The sequence below is a fragment of the Pyxicephalus adspersus genome, chromosome 5 (assembly GCF_032062135.1).
Source record: "Pyxicephalus adspersus chromosome 5, UCB_Pads_2.0, whole genome shotgun sequence".
Taxonomy (NCBI): Eukaryota; Metazoa; Chordata; class Amphibia; order Anura; family Pyxicephalidae; genus Pyxicephalus; species Pyxicephalus adspersus.
The window spans coordinates 109,254,601-109,269,127 of NC_092862.1; the positions used below are offsets into that span (position 1 = coordinate 109,254,601).

Consider the following 14,527-nt stretch of genomic DNA (forward strand, 5'->3'; position numbering starts at 1 on the left):
ATGTATGGGGAGCACAGCTGTACACAATCTGGACTTGCATCAAAAACTATGAACATTCCTAGAATTTTCCATTGTTGTGAGAAATCCCTGTAGAACAATGCTCCATTGGGCCACTTCAAACTAAGGCTGCATACATGCGTTAGACTTTTGTCATTGGAAAGGATCTTTCATGATCCTTTCCAACGACAAAAGACTGAAAGATGAATGAACGAGCGCTCTGCATACAGTCCGATTCTGCTCTATGGAGAGGGGAGGGGGAAGAACAAGCGAGCGGCAACCGGCTGCGCTCTCTCCCCTTCACTTACATTGCAGTCGTTCATCGATCAGGACGGATCCATGACGGATGTTGGATGGCCGCTGTACACATGCCAGATTCTTGTCCGATATCAGCCTTGAAATAATAATCGGAATAATCTGACGTGTGTACGTAGCCTAAGGCTACACGCTAGATAATATTGTCCAAGGTGAACTATTGCAATCTAGGTAAAAATGTGTATGTATAGCAGTTCACAAACATTATTTAGCAATCCCCAGAAGAGGAAGATAACGCAGCAGTAGTAGGGACAGGGCAGATGTGGATAGTCAGGGACCTCATATCACCAGAGAAGGATATACCTGGAGGTGTGTGATAATGAGTATGTTGTCCATGGAAAATTTGTGAACATGCTGGCCGCCCTCACCCTCTACTTCCAGAGAAATCAGAACTCCTCTGCTATTCCTGCAATATATGTTCTATGGGAGAAAACTATAAAAACTTTCTATGCTTTGGATACCAAGGTTGGCTTCACACATACGCACACGATGCAATGCACAGTAACACATGGGGTGTGTGGGGTTTCCTAGTCCTGTCATTCATTTGCCCTGCTGCATAACAACATACATTACTGCGATGGCTGCAATGGGGTTCCATAGAGTCCCATCAACCCCAAAAACAGGAATCACCTACAGAAACCAAACAAAGAACCTACAGCTGAATATATGGGATAGAAAACATCTGATGTGCAAAGTGTGGCTGCAAGATTTGAGGGTTTACTAACACTCTAATAAAGGAAGCCTGACCTATTGGTACATCAGTATGACAGTACATCCCTGATCTATTGAAATGATAAAACAACATTGATCTATCAGTATGATTCCTGATGTATTGGTAAGGCAGTGCAATCCCAATCTATGGGTATGATTCCTGATTTATAGGTATGACAGTATATCCTTCATCAGTATGACAGTACATCCCTGATCTATTGAAATGACAGTACATCCCAGATCTATCAGTATGATTCCTGATTTATAAATATGACAGTACATCTGAGATCTATCAGTATGATTGCTGACTTATGTATATGGCAGTACATCCCTGATCAGTATGACAGTACATCTGAGATCTATCAGTATGATTGCTGACCTATAGATATGTTAGTGGATCCCCAGTTGCAGGACATGCCAGTATATGCCCGGCTTCTTTCAGTATGCCCGTCCATCTCAGTGCCATGCTATGTGGTGGTGACAGGGTCTCTTTGTATCACACCACTCTTATACATCAATAGACCCAGGATCACCTACAGTACCCCATGCAAGCAGCCAATAACCTACCCATCGGCCATCATTGTTCCTCCTCAGCCCCCTCTCCTCCAATCAGACATGAATGCCATATTGCAGACACCCCCGGGGTATCACCGTGCTGCCCCCTTACCCCGGGGTAATAAGTGATAAATAACAGCCCCGCACCCCCCATCACACATCAGTGCAGAATAAGTTGCTCGGCTCCATAATAACAGTGCAGCTCCGGTGCCATAGAACTCGTGTCCCCGGTCCCATAGGACCCCCCACGTATAAGCAGCGGTCTGGCAGGCGCTGTGATCTCCTCATGACCTCTACATCATTCTACACATCGCTACATCTCCCCACTTATGTGCCCGACGGATGAATCACCCGCACCGACTGACACCCAGGGCACAGCGCAGCCATGACAGAGAACACTGTGCCCGGCCTGTTCTATGTTGACTCGGTGGCACCGTGCCCTGGCACCTCTCGGGAACTCACCGTGCTCACCGCCGTTCACTGCTGGGGAGGCAAGACTTCCCGGCGCATCCCCAGCTGCCAACGGCGCATGCGCAACTTACTCTCGCTTCGCCAGTAATTGCTGTCGACGCGAGACTTCCCTGCGCATGCGTGGTGGCGGCGTCAGTGCTGTAGGACGGTCAGACTGGCTGAATGCAGAGGGTCCAAAGGAGCAAAACGTGCTCAAAACGCAAAATATAACATAAAAGTGACTGAATTATGTGTATTCATAATTCAATTAAAGGAATCTGGCTTCATTGTTACAGTAAATTCCAACCTCTTAGATTGTAAGCTCTTTGGGGCAGGGTCCTCCCCTCCCCCTGTGTCACTGTATCTGTCTGTCATTTGCAACTTCTATTTAATGTACAGCGCTGCATAATATGTTGGTGCTATATAAATATTGTTTATTGTTAATAAATTATCGTCAGCAACAAATCTAATCTTACAAAAACTTTGACCTCTTTAAGGGTCATTGTAGCACTGTGTTGTGCATTATCATTTCTTGTGTTCATACATTCTATTCTGAATGTGCTTTTAATGCACCGCAAGGAATATTTCAATTTTTTTTAAATATAAAACCCACAAATGGTTTATTGCAGTGTGATAAGGATTGTGGGTTACCCCTGAAATTTAGGTGCAGGTATGTTGTAACGTGCTATACAATGCACAATTTACATAGCAATGCCATCAACGCATCCTAAAGGGTAACCAGACCACTTTGGGTCCCCAGGAGCACTTGATGTTTTCAGTTCCATCAAAAACTTCCTTCTCCAGTCATGTGACTTTGCCTGGGCTAAGAAGGTGTCATCAGTCTGGTGCAGACAGAAGGAAACCATTCCTTAAAGCAGGACCCCTACAAACATATATCTACAGGTAGTCCCCGAGTTAAGGACATTCGATATAGGGACGACTACTAGAAATGAATGAGGCTTCCCTGCTTGCTCCTGTGCAGGATGGAGGCTTGTTCGCATGTCTTGCAGAAGAAGTCTTTTGCTGTTCTGCAAGTCCTTGTAACTTGTTAATGACTAGGACAAACTCTGCAGTTGTTTCCTATTTTGCATATCAAAGCACAGCTTGCTCCAGAAGTTAATGAATGTCTAAGCTCCGTAAAGTTTTTTTTATTTTGCTTTGTTTGTGATTAACTCACAGTGAGGATTTTATACAGTAACTGACACCATGCTGCCTAATAATATGTTGAGACAAACATCTGTCTTGATTGCATTTATTTAAAAAAATATATACCTGTTCCAACTTACATACAAATTCATCCTAAGAACAAACCTACAGTCACTATCTCGTATGTAACCCGGGGACTACCTGTATATAAAACTTACCTTTACCAGTGAAAAGCCCTCAATCCATCCATAAACAGAGGTCAGTGAGTCCAACGCTACCTCAGCTTACCCCTACTTTCCAGCTCTGGACGGAATGACAAGCGCAGCCACCTTCTTTCTTCCAGGTTCTTCTTCATGTCACCCAAAGAAAAATGTGTTGATTTCACTGTGCATGCATCAGATTGAGCAATTTTTTCACACTATAGAAAACCCTTAATGATGCAGTGCCGGATCTCAAGCATTCACAGAAGGAGCAGCCAGAAGCCTCCTGAGATATGTGAAGCAAGTATCCCAGGAGGCTGCAGGTTTCATCTTCAGTCTTTATTGCTGCTGCATTCAAAAGGGTAGGGATCCTCATCAAAAAATTTTAAAAAGTACAAAAACATTTTTCCATTATACAAAAGGAAAATTCACCCTTTAATATAGTGTTAAATATATAAAAATGTGACGGTCTGCTTTAAGCCTCGTACAGACGTCACAGAATTGTCACTGGAAATGAACTTTTGTAATTGTTTCTAGTGACAGATGAACAAGTGCTATATATACAGTGCTGTTCTGTTCTATGGAGAGGACCCCGCTGTGCTCTCCTCTATAGAAATGCACGGTGTTTGTTCCAGCTCAATTGTTCATCAATCTGTGGTCCTTTATGATCAGATTGAAGCTTGGTATAAAGGCATAAGTTGAGAGGCGGCAGTAGCGGGGTGCTGATCTGTACAAGACCTGTTTTGGTACCAGAAACAACACGACTGAGTCAGCAAATATAGTTTTTTTTTGTAAGGAAAAGAAGACAATCTAGAGAAATCATAAATGAGATCAGCATTGCTAGGAGTGTAATTGCTAATACAAATAACAAATTCAATATTAGTAATAATAACAATAACAGTATTGAGTGGGTACCTTTATGTAATATGGGTATAATTATGTAATATACCTGTGCAAGCTTTCTATGGGTATTAGAAATTACCTAATATTGGGTAAATGTTAGCCAAACCAACGGGGACAACAGTGAACTTTTTATGTGAGAAAGGCATCAGATTAATATTGCTGGAAATGAACTTTCATGATTGTTTCTAGTAACAGATTAAAGAACGAATGAGCCCTGTAACGATAGCATTGTTCCTTTAAATGGCGTTGGGAGGGCACCCTGCCTGTGTGACGCCCTTTTTTTCTCTCCTTCATAGAAATGCACAATGGTCGTTCCCGATCAGTCATTCATTAATCCACTACTGCAAATTGATGAATGACATCAGGGGACTGCTGTACACATGTCAGATTTTCACAGAAGACGAACACAACCATTCATCTTGGGTGACAATCATCTCATATTTACACAAAGCTTGAGGTTCAAGGAAGCAGCTCAGCTCAGGGTCATAGTGACTGGTGTTAAGTAAATACATAGAATTCATGCTGCCCAATGTTAAGGCATGTGAGTTTTTCATCTTTTCATGAATCTAAAGACTACACATGAGAACTTAAGGTCAGCATGCATCAATATGTGACAGCAATAAAAATTCATGTCATTGCTCGTTCACATATCTTTTACATGGGCTGACACATTTCCATGTGTTTCTAATAATTTTAATAAAGTCTCCATGAGAATCATTTTTTGTTAATGAAAAAAAATCTTTTTACAATTAAAATGTGGTCTGGTAATTCTATGATGATCACTATTGATTCATGTAAAGTGTGAATGTTAATGCTCACTACCATGGAAAGATTTCTTCATCCATCAAATCAGGGAATCCCATCACAGACATGCAAGAAAAATGTAAAGTGGATGATTGATTCAAAAGAAATACAATTTTGTCTGTCACATGAAATCATAGCCAGGGATCACATTTCATTGGTAACCGTACTTCATCACTGGTTTTTATTCCTTCAAAGCTAATAAAGCCAATATATGTAAAAAGCATAATTCATCAAATCATTTCAATGAGCCATAATTCACAGCAGGGAAGAATGAGCAGAGATGAATGATGCTTTTTTTTGGTTATTTGCATTTCTTCCACACCTGTTACATTCACCGTGCCAAGTCTAGAGAACGGTACACTTAATGACTGCATGGAAAACAAAAGTGCAAGTCTTTGAACCCGTTATTATACTCGGTGTGCATCAAATAGCCTTATACAACATATTGTTCCCCAACAGTTCTTGGCAATGGAGAGGAACAGGTCACCTTTGCACATTCAAAATGTCAGAAGATCTTTCCTACATGTGTCATTAAGAAGTCCCTTCCTTCATGCTAAGCATTGGGAATGATGCATGTAATGTCTCATTGTGAAATATGTAGGAAGGGAGAATCATTTCTATATCGAATCACTATATCATTTTCCATATTTTATAGTGAAAAGCATGAAATTTGTTTTACAGTAGCTCACAAAACAATTTATAAGCAGTGAATCTGGCATTCATGGAAACATTTCCAGGTGGAAAATATTCCAGGATCATGTATTTTTTAAGACTGATTCTCCACCCGAGACTGTTTTGGTGAATTTCAAATCCACTGCTTTATAAATAGACCCCAATGTGTCTTGTGTATGAAACATGGGGGATCTGTTTTTGCTGTGCTTGGAAACCAGTAGGAGACTTCTTTATATTTTCCCACATTTTGCATAATTTTACAGGATAAGAACCTATATTGGTAGCTGTCATAAGTACAGTTATACAATTTTATATATATATATATATATCCAGGAGTGTAGTGGGGCGTGCACGTGTGGGCATTTTTCGGGAATGAGGCTTTTTCATAACAATGATGCGCATGTGTGCTCACCATAGATAGTACTGTGTCCCCTCTTTTTTTTTAATGACTACACCCCTGTATATATATATCTATATATATAAGGCCTGATGTTCTGTGGAATACATTTAAAAGCCAATTCTGGATAAACAATCAAGTTATCATCTAAGTGAAAGGTTCCCTTGTAAAAACAATCCTCTAACCACCCACCGGCCCACAGTTACGCACTTTCCCTGCACTCCCCAGCTGCTCTGTTCTTATGTTATAGCATCCAATGCTAGTGTAAGGTCCTTGTTTGAAGGTGTCAGGGCTTAGGGAACTTAGGGTTGCCACCATTTCATCAGAAAAAGTTCTGCCTGTGTTGGGTGTGACTTGTTGAAGGTGTGATTGCACGTGAGTGTGGCTTGGACAACCGATGTAAAATTATATTAGGAATGCTACATGTTTGTTACAACCGACTTAAGATTTTGTAATTTACATTCAGCCATTGATTTATCAGGAAGACTCTACTTATTGTGGTTAGGGCCTCCAATAATTCTGCTATGGTTTTCTCTGAGATTCTGGTCCATGTTTAAATAATTGCATTCAAAAAATTATACAGATTTGTCAGCAGTGATCACTCCTCCAACCACATCAAAAAGGTGTTCCATTGAATTCCGTTCTGGCCATCCATCTGTGTGCCTCAGGAGAAAATGAGGCTGATTAGGCCATGACAAGCAGTCTGCTAAATGACCTTTCCCTGGGGAGGGCCATTGATGCCTGAAACAGGACCAGCAGCTAGAGGATGATGTAGGGTGCCAGAAGGGGAAAGAGCCTAAGAGAAGTACATTTTTGTAGCAAAGGGTCTTTTTTTTATATAACTGGTTTTCATTTTTCATGATTAATCTTAGTATTTACTACTGTCACCATAGGGCTAAAAAGCCCTATGGTCACAACATATAAAAAGGTGACAGGTTCACTTAATGCTGACATATAGTGTGGACCTCTAATATCTACATTGTATACTAGAGAGGTATACCCAGCACGAAGCAACAACCCTGGTTCAAGACTGATCACTTCTGTGTTCCTTCAAAGACATTGAACATGCTCAGCATCCTACGTTGCAGATCCAGCAATGAGGCATTTGCCAAAAGCAAGGAACATTATCACCAGGTTCACACACGATGACAACAGCGAACACTGGGGAGCATCAAAGACAGATGATATGAGGAACATTTTCTTTTATTGTAGAAGTAATTTTGGAGGCTCTACAGTCAACCCAATGTGCAGAGCTTACAATACATGTTGTCCATTTGTTTTTAAATAGCATGTGCTGTGAGAGGGCTTGTGAAAGAGAGCCTGGTTAGTGAAATACAACTTCTTTCTCTTTTTCCTCTGATGGTTTTCAGGTCTGGTGATCAAGTCCAAGCACCATATCATGGAAAGAAGGGCAGGTGCTTCTATATGACCTGAAGTTCTAGATATTTACCAAGCACTGGTGCAACTTCTGGGGTAGCAAACCCTGCAGCCTAGGGAAGACTTACCCTCCTTTCTTCAGACAGATGCCCCCTCCCCATACGTCCCAAGATGCTGCTGTTCCTCCTATATTCCCCCAGTAGCTCAATGGTACATTACTCCCTCCGGTTCTGGGTCTTCCTCCTCTGTTTAGTCACCAGCTGTCCTAATAAAGTTTCACTGTGTGCCCTTTGATTCATAGTTATAGCACCACATGTGGGTGTTACGAACCCTTCTGTTTTCCAGAAGCACTTTGGCAGCCCTTCCTACCAACCATTATCAGCCTGCATTGCAAAGAGAACTACGGGAACATACTGATTAGGTAACTAGGTAGTGAAAAAAGAAAGGTTTTATTTAAAAATGGTGAAATGAAAACAAAGGGAAAAATTACCCAAAGCAACATATAGGCAGAAAAAACTTCAGGTGTATTATATTACATTTTACTCATCCTAAAATATGATGAATGCATTGATTTTCTTTTTTAAGCTTTTATATACCGTTTCTTTTTTTATTTTCACATGGTGATCCTGCTGGTAACATACTTCCTGTCCTGGGGTGATAACAATAAATCAGTAGCTGTATTTTTGGAAGGTTATTTATGTAACCCTATAGGAAGACTACATAGGGAGACTGCTGGGAGGGCACACCTGCCAGAGTGGTGGGCGGGTTGACGTCACTTTGTCCACTTTGAGTGACACACGGCTCCCTGTGCATTCGCGGTCCAGAGTCTGTGAAATTAGTGGTCTGTGACCATTGGTCTATATCAGCCTCACATTATAGTCACAAATCTGCATTTTATTTATTAGTCCCTATTTTAACACGGTTTATACAGCCATCCACATGGAATTCCCGGCTTACATCCTGATTGCTTTGGATTAGACATTCTCAAATGTTCTACCCCAGAGGAACCCTTTAAAATAAAACAGGTGGTACCCCTGTTGGATCATTTATTTAAGAATCAGAAGAGAAAATGCCGTTTACATTGGAGGGAAGTGGGAAGAATGCTCCCTTTACATTTGTGGTCAGTATGCCAACCATAGAGTCAGCATGCCACCCATAGAGTCAGCTTGAAGGATCATTAGTCATGCAGTTGGCTCTTCCAATTGTTTTGGCCCTGGCACCTTAAAACGAGAGGCCAATCAGATATAACACCTGAAAACCTCTAGCAATGTTTGCCAACCAGGGTTCCGTGGAACCTTAGAGTTCCTCCAGAGGTTTTTAGGTCTTCCTTGAGCCATAAGTAATTTGTGCCTCTCAGGTCAGTTTACCAGATACCAAGGATCTGTTCGGTTATCTTTAAGCATGACACTGGCCAGCAATGTAATAGGCATTCTTCTGACTGATCACCACACTAATGTACTGTGAGCTGTGGATAAGGACAATTATAACAGGGGTTCCCCAAAAACTTGAAAACTATTTTAAGGGTTACCTCATGTTAAATAGGTTGAGAATTACTGCTCTAGAGAAATGTTAAAGTTCTGTGGAACACAGAGTAATGATGTATTTTGGTTTGGTCTTAAACTGTGAGGAAGTAGGGAAAGTGTACTTTATTGTGTACAATACAATATTGTGTAGAACAACCAGTTAAAATGCATTTTCTGTTGCTATCTCAACAGCCAAATATTCAAACTGTGTATTCAGCCTTCAGAACACCTTTAAAATCCTAACCTTATTGTTCTCTATTTTGAATATGTTGTGGTAGTAGATATGGAAAAAGTTACTATCAAGGTAGAGAATACCATTATGATTTATACGACACATTTTAAAATTCAAAGGTAGAGAACATTCCATGAACATAAATGATTTTGATATGGTTATCAAAACATGATAATTGTCAGATTGATTTGTACCTTTTCAAAGTAAATGTAAGGCTACATGCAGTTTAGCCACAGAATTTATTCTTACAATAAAAGAAATGGAAAGAAAGTGCTTGAAAGGCTTCTGCAGTGGACAAATGCCCAAAGGACCTCAGAATACAATTCTTCATGCCAGTGGCTGTCAAAACAGTCACCATTCACAGATCAAAGAAAACTCATCCATTTTCACAGACTTTGCCTGTGTAAATCAGAAGGACACAGATGGAAAAAGACATAAAAAATATGTGATTTACTGCTTCATAAGTGAAATCCCAGGTGGACAGAAAGGTGCTGGAGCAGCATTGAAGAACTTTGAGTAAACCTAGAAGCTGTAAACATCTGATTCCCTGGAGATTTTACTCTAACATTTTACATTCAGTATAAAACTCCACAGAAGGTAAAAATTACAATATTGGAAGCATTCTGTACTGCAATGTGAGATATAACTGGCTTCAAGGGACATGTTATATCTGCTTAGCTTTTCAAGCACAACCATTGTACAACAGTATATAGATTTGTTGGAAAACATTTCATGGTGATTCTGAAGGGCATTAGATTAGCGATGATTCTTCAATTGTCAGATTTATACTGCCATCCATAAATCCTTGACTACTCCAAATCCTAGAATTATTATTTTGTGCAATTTAGGTAACTTAAATCATAATCATAAAAAATAAATAGACAATAAAAATAACATGCTAAGAATGGATACAGATATACAAATGAACAGATATGCATTGCTGTATTTTTCCATGCATAGGTCGACTACAAGATACCTACATGAGATATTATATAGTCTTATCGTTTATCATTGTAGTTGATACTTGTCATGAAATTCTAAAAACTGCCTAATACACTAAATGGCTAAAAGTTTGTGAACACCTGACAATCACACATATGTGAGCCAGTATTATTAAATCTCTGTAAAATTGCAGATAGGAAATGGCATGATTAAAATGTTAGAAAAGACCTATGCCACATACCTCTACTGAGAAGACATACTTCACATTACTTCCTCCATGCTGTGGGTGGCTTTTTGCCCAGTAGCTCAATTTCTCTGGGTCCTGCCTGCATAGATAAGCCAAACACATAAGGATTCACCCTACATTTTTGCCTGCTTATGCCCAGCTTAGCATCACTTGTTGACTCCCATTGATGAGACCATCAATCTGCGGAGCAAAATGGAGCTCAGGATGATCGCTGATGGCAGTTCATTTTCCCAGCTTCATCTAATAGAAGCTTCCAAGCCTGGAGCACATATGGCCAGTACAATTTACCAGACCATGTATGTGACATGTCTATGCCATATAAAACGGCTGCACTTTTAGGTAACACATATCTAAAAGTTGGGATGCAACTTTGCAGCATATATTATGGACTACCAAGCTTGGCTGAAGATAATAAATGCATTATACAGACCTTTATCTTAAACCTGAAAGAGAATAACATTCTTAAGGAAGGAAATGTCTAATGAAGGTTAAAAATAATTCAAAATAAATCAAAACAATGCTACTTAGAATTGTATTTATAATTACTGATACTTTGAGAAGACGGAGGCCCACAGGGAGCATTGCTGTACCCTATCATTCATGGAGGTGGATTAGCACTAGGAATACTAGCTGTCAAATAGTCTAGAGGATAGAGATAGTGAGAGGCCTATTTGCACCCATTCTATGCCCAAATCATGAGTTGTGATTAATTCAATAAAACCTCTAGTACAGGGGTTGGAAAACTCCGTCCTTTAGGCCAGATACGGCCTAGCCGGTAGTTCGTACCGGCCTAACACCCCCTGGCCGATACGGCCTAATGCCGGCCGGTAACCCGTGGCTCCAGAGCCCAGGGTTGCCAGCCGGATCTGTCAGGGGGTGTTAGGAACTACTGAAGCTGCCGGAGCTCCAGGGCCCCCTTCTTGCTGTGGCTACCCTATTTAACGTTGCATGCCTAATACGTCAGGCGCGGTAAATAGGGAACACTCCCTGAAGGGAAATCCCTCTCCTCCGCAATGCATAAGGAGGAGAGGGATTTAACTTCAGGGGGCGTTCCCTGGTGGGGGGCGGGACTCAGAGTGCCTAGTGTGCTCCCGCCCACCCCTGAAATGGCCTAGTGGCTATAAAAGTTTGCTTACCCCTGCTTTAGTACATACGACTGAGTGTGTTTGTATTTGTTGCCTCACCAGAGTAAAGAACCCACAGAAATGTAGCCGCATGTTGAAGATGCAAAACGACTGAACATGATTTAGTACATCTCAAGCAAATGTTAGAAGTTATAAACTGTTATAATTTAGATGGAAAAGCAATGTGCTTTAGAAACACTCCCAATCACACCTACATTACAAACTGTGAAAGACAAAGAGATGATGCAGATCATAATGATAGTCAGTTGTCTGAGTCATTTCCATGACACATTGAGAATAGACTAGCTTACTTCATGCGTGGTTTATGAAAGATCTCTTTATGTAGGCTGTCATATTCACTGTAACAAGCTCATTAGGGAACAAACATTTTCATAGCCCTGATTGCTTCAACACATGTTTATCAATGAAGAAACCCAAACTTTACAATGTCAAAGGTATGCCAATGTAGTTCCAGTACTATCCCTTTGCGCTGTAGTATTTTGCCTCCTGACTTTTACAAATCATCATGGTAACATATCAACAGGCCCAAGGAGAGGGGGGTGCAGCCGGTACATCGATCCGGGGCCTATGAAGCTTAAGGGGGCCCATGAAACCCAACGCGTCCCATAATCTTTATTATAATTTGTACATTTATTTATTTAATTCATTTAATTTTTATTGTATTTTTTTCAATTTTGCAAGTCTGTTTAGTTTCAAAATTAAAAAGGCATGTGGGTTACAGGGTACTTGACAGCGGTCAACAGTTTACGAAGTAAGAGACATTCATGAAGGCCGCCCTGGCAGAGAAGTCATGTGGTCTACAAGGGTATTCCCCGCTCGGTGGGAAGTGACGAGGAGAAGGAGTGGGTCCCAGGTGCCGTGAGAAAAAGTAATCAGCCGGCAAACAAATATGTCACGTAGTCGCTGCGTTCTGAGACACCGCAAATTCAGGAAAGCAGACTAAGTATTCAGTATTGAGTCTGATCTAGCAAAACAGATTAATTTTGAATATGTAATTCAGAGTATCGCCAGGAAAAAGGCCGGGAAAGCACCTTTGTTCAGTACACAATAAATGCTATTATAAACGTCTTTTACTATTATAAATATATTACTTTATTATTACATTTATACCTATACATACTTCTCTAAATGTATCAATGTTGTCTACGATTGGTAAAAATGTATATTAATATACACACATAAATGTGTGTAGAATTTTGTATAAGGGCCCACACACCTTCTTAGTAGCGGGGCCCAGATTTTCCACTACTAAGAAACCTCCTCCTAGTCAATAATACACAGCACAGATGCTAATTAATCAATAGTCTCAAGATAATAGGTTAGCCCTCCCCATGTGAATTCAGAATAGAGGTATTATATAAGATCTGAAATTGAAAATAAAATTTGCCCATGAAGGGCAAAACAACAGGCTTTTGTAACTGCTTGCACATTAAAGTAAAGAAGCCTCGTGTAATCTCCAGGTTGCGATTACCATCCTCATAAAGAACTGTAATATATCCCAGTAGCCAATCATCACCATATCAGAAGGAAAGTTAGGCACATGCCCCCCAATAGTCTGCAAATCACAAGTCCACTTAAAGTCTGGCTTTTTGACAGCATTGAGCAAGCCTATTGTGCACAGACATGCATTATTGACTGGTTGCTGGGAATGGGTTAATGATCTGCCTTAGGCAGGTGGAAACAGAGTGAATAGGAATAAAGCATTGCAGCCACACAAACCATGAAAGATTGATGCAATGTTCCTTGCTGTTCTTTTCCTTTCAAATATGGAAATATGCTGTGGTTCATGTTAAACTTGCTTTTATTTTATTTTGACATACTGCATTATGCAGAAAAATACCCGTGTAATGCAGAATGCACTAAAATATCAGGAATGAATAAGGCTAATTACACCCTTGACGATGAATGAAAATGTGAAGGAGTACTGGGAATATTAATAGTCTATTTTGAATAGGTATACCACTACTTTTTAACCTACCAAAAAAAGGATTTATTTAAAAAAGGAGAATAATGAAATCTTAATCCTCTGATTAAGCTGTTATTCATTTTTTTTCACTTTTTTTTTTTTCTTCAGTAAAAGGTAATATCGTTTTTCTATTAATATAATAGACAGTAGTATAACTACTTGCATTTGTACATGTATCATACAATTATATTGTGTCATTCTACATTTACTGTAAAAGAAGAATACAGGAAGTAATAAAGTGAAATAGAGTTTTAGTTTCTTCTTTAGTTTCAGCCTGATATGAATATTTCATGTTCAAAAAACACTATAGTTTGGGAGAAGTAGTGATCAATTCTGATGGTGTAAGTCAAATAAAAAAACTCATCTTAAAAGTACAATAAATAAAAATATGTTTGGATGTTAGACTTTTGGTAAATGACTGCTGCATTGGAAGGGAGGTAGTGGGTGTCTCATTTTTTGGCTTCCCTAGTCCTCCTAGCCCATAAATGTGCACCTCCTCCCCATTTCCTCTCAATACACAATGCCCACAGACCCTCCAGAGACCAGAGGACCAAGTGTTCTCTACAGGCTGCACTGGGGTGACAGGAAGGGGAAATGGGCAAGGGGCCCAAAAACCCCAAGGCACCATTTCTACTCCTATCTAAGCTCCTGCAATAGACAAGGGGAAGCAGGGGCAGGATTCAAGTGTCACTGGTGGTGGGTATAAAGTGGTGGAATGTGCCGATGTAGAGTTGTTAGCTGGGAGAAAGAGTGAAGAGTCTGGAGTTTGGGTGTGCAGTAAGAAAAGTGTTGGCAGGCAGGGAGGTTCAGAAGGATCATAGTCAAGGGTGCAGTGGTACTGAGTTTACTGTATTCTGCAACAATGTTTAACTGTGGTTGGCCATTCCTCTACTTCTGACTGCCTGCACATGTGAAGTAGAACCACATAGACATAAGACCAGGAGA

The 14,527-nt window shown here is 40.3% G+C and overlaps 1 protein-coding gene across 1 annotated transcript in view; it reads right to left on the reverse strand.

Annotated features, from left to right (window-relative positions):
- LOC140331409 (ubiquitin-conjugating enzyme E2 E2) overlaps window positions 1-2,137 on the reverse strand; it is a 137,868-nt gene extending 135,731 nt beyond the window's left edge. The window contains exon 1 of the mRNA XM_072412412.1: window positions 2,041-2,137. The gene's annotated coding sequence lies outside the window, so the exon portion shown is untranslated. The remainder of the gene's footprint in view (window positions 1-2,040) is intronic.
- Window positions 2,138-14,527: the final 12,390 nt, after the last annotated feature.